The sequence below is a fragment of the Macrotis lagotis genome, chromosome 1, assembly GCF_037893015.1.
Source record: "Macrotis lagotis isolate mMagLag1 chromosome 1, bilby.v1.9.chrom.fasta, whole genome shotgun sequence".
Lineage (NCBI taxonomy): Eukaryota > Metazoa > Chordata > Mammalia > Peramelemorphia > Peramelidae > Macrotis > Macrotis lagotis.
This window is the reverse complement of record NC_133658.1, coordinates 395,695,324-395,698,116: the sequence shown is the minus strand read 5'-3', so window position 1 is coordinate 395,698,116 and position 2,793 is coordinate 395,695,324. Positions and strand designations below refer to the sequence as shown.

The 2,793-nt window shown below is 38.8% G+C and overlaps 1 pseudogene; it reads right to left on the bottom strand.

The window, feature by feature from the left end:
- Nucleotides 1–1,716: 1,716 nt before the first annotated feature.
- Nucleotides 1,717–2,490, bottom strand: LOC141518319 (large ribosomal subunit protein uL2 pseudogene; annotated as a pseudogene).
- Between the last annotated feature and the right edge of the window lie 303 nt (nucleotides 2,491–2,793).

The window sequence follows — 2,793 nt, the reverse complement described above, 5'->3', positions numbered from 1 at the left end:
TTCTGACATCTACAAATTATGTGATAATAGACAAATCATTTTATTTTTCTAGGTCTCATTTTTCTCATCTGTAAAATATGGTAATAATATCTATGATACTTGCTACATAAAGGTGCTATTATGAGACTCAAATGAGGTGACTAAGAACTTTAAAAGCATTAAGGTGGTATATAAATGTCATTTATTACTATTATTCACATATGTAAGCACAAGGGTACTGTCTGATATCAATTCACAAGGATGCTTAGAGAATCTACTTCTGAAATTTTGAAATGATCTGAAATTGAGGGGGCCCAGATCTCCATTGTAGTTTGGCACTTGTTCAAGGGCGAATCTGTTCATGTCCTCAATACTGGGCCCTTCTTGGCTAGTTTTCCCATCATGCACATACATACACATACATACACACACACACACACACACACACACACAACTGACAAATACACAACTATGTACATATATACAAATACACTTATATAAATAAATACATATGTATATAGCACTAGGTTTATTTCTCTTTAACATTTCCCATCTTATTGTTATTTATGCATTTATCTCCTCTGTTGGACTAAACAACTTGAAGACTGGAAATATGCTCTATCCATCTTTATATCTTCAAAGCTAGAGGGCCTGGCACATAGTAAGAGCCCACTAAATAATGGTTGACTACATAAGCCAGTACATATGTCTCTTCCAAGTTGAACCTAGACTTTCTGCTCTATGGCTCCTTTTACTTTAACCCTCCACCCACCCCTCCTTTTTCCTTAATGTAAAAGAAATACAAAAAAGGGGATAAAATGAGAGAAGCCAGCAATCCCAACACCTCAGAGAATCCTAGTGCAAACAATAGTTTCCCAAAACACTTTCACTTTCATTCACATTCCCCTTTTTTTTTGCAATTTTTAAACATTTCATTTAAACTTTTGAGTTCCAAACTCTATCCCTCTCTCCCTTCTTCCCCTCCCCTTCCTGAGATGGGAAACAATCAGATATGGGTTATACATGTACAAATATCTTCATATTAATCATTTTGTACAAGAAAACTTGAAAAAAAAGAAAAAATGAAAGAAAGTGAAAAATAGCATGCTTCAATTTGTATTCAATCAATATCACTTCTTTCTCTGGAAGTCAATTGTATGCTTCATCATTAGTCCTTCAGATTGTCTTGGATCACTTTATTGCTGAGAATAGCTAAGTCACTCACAATTCTTCATCCAACAACATTGCTGTTACTGTGTACAACCTTCAGTTCACTATGCATCAGTTCATGTAACTTTTTTCAGGTTTTTTTGAAATCATCCTGCTTGTCATTTCTTAGAACATAACATTCCACTACAATCATATATCACAGCTTGTTTAGCCATTCCTTGATTAATGGACATCACTCTGATTTCTAATACTTTGCTACCACCAAAAAAGAACTGTTATGAATATTTTTGTACAAATAGGTCTTTTTCCTTTTTTGGATGTCTTTGGGATATAGACTTAGCAATGGTATTGCTGAATTCAAAGAGTATGCACCATTTTTATAGCTCTTAGGGCATAGTTCCAAATTTCTCTCCAGAGGGGTTGAATCAATTCACAACTCCACCACTAATTGCATTAGTGTCCCAGTTTTCTCACATCCCCTCCAACCATACATTTATACAGTTACTTTATTTTTTTTATTTTTTTTTACAATTTCCAAAATAATTTTTATTGTCAGGATTTTGTATTTTAGTTCTCCTTCTCCTGTACAGTCTTGGTACCCCAGAGTCGAACCTGTACGCCAGCAGCAATAAGACCGACTTTTCATCCAGCTGGGGCATCTCTTCGAATGGTGGATGGTTTTCCAATATGCTGGTGATTACCTCCTCCGAAGGGATGTTCCACAGGATTCATGGCCACACCCTGGACACGAGGCCAGCAATTTCTCTTGGCCTTATATTTGTGGTAGGCACCACCTGCCTTAAGGATGGGTTTATCAATACGGCCTCCGCCAGCAGCAACACCAACCACAGCTCTGTTTGCAGAGGAGATCACTTTCTTGAAGCCTGAAGGTAGCTTCACCCATGTTTTCTTGGTTTCAGGATTGTGGGAAATCACTGTAGCATAATTTCCAGATGCACGGGCAAGCTTACCCCGATCCCCAGGTTTTTCTTCAAGACAGCACACTATGGTCCCTTCAGGCATAGTGCCAACTGGGAGGACATTACCAATGTTGAGTTGTGCTTTTTTACCACAGTACACAAAATGGCCTGTGTGGATGCCTTCAGCAGCAATGAACAACTCTGTCCTCTTTTTAAATCTGTAAGGATCCCGGAAAGCTACTTTTGCAAGAGAAGCCCCTGTCCCTGGATCATGGATAATGTCCTTTACGATACCCTTAATGTAGCCATGCTACTCGGCGAAGTCCACAGCCCGGAGCTTGGCGGCTCCTTTCCAATGCTTCACATGAGCGTGGAAGACGGAGCCAGCGCCCTTCCTTTGACCACGGATCACCCGGCCCATCTTGCGCGGTCTGCCTCCGGACTTGGTAGAAAGAGCTATACAGTTATTTTAAATGGAATTTCTCTATTTCTTGCTGCTGGACTTTGTTGGAAATATATAGAAATGTTGATGGTTTCTGTATATTCTGTAAGTTTGTTATTAATAATTTCAACTAGTCTTTTGGTTGATTCTCTAGGATTTTCTAAGAATATTATTATAGAGCAGCTAGGTGGTGCTGTGAATAGAGCACTGGCCCTGGAGTCAGGAGTTCCTGAGTTCAAATCTGACCTCAGACACTTACTAATTACCTAGCTGTGTGACCTT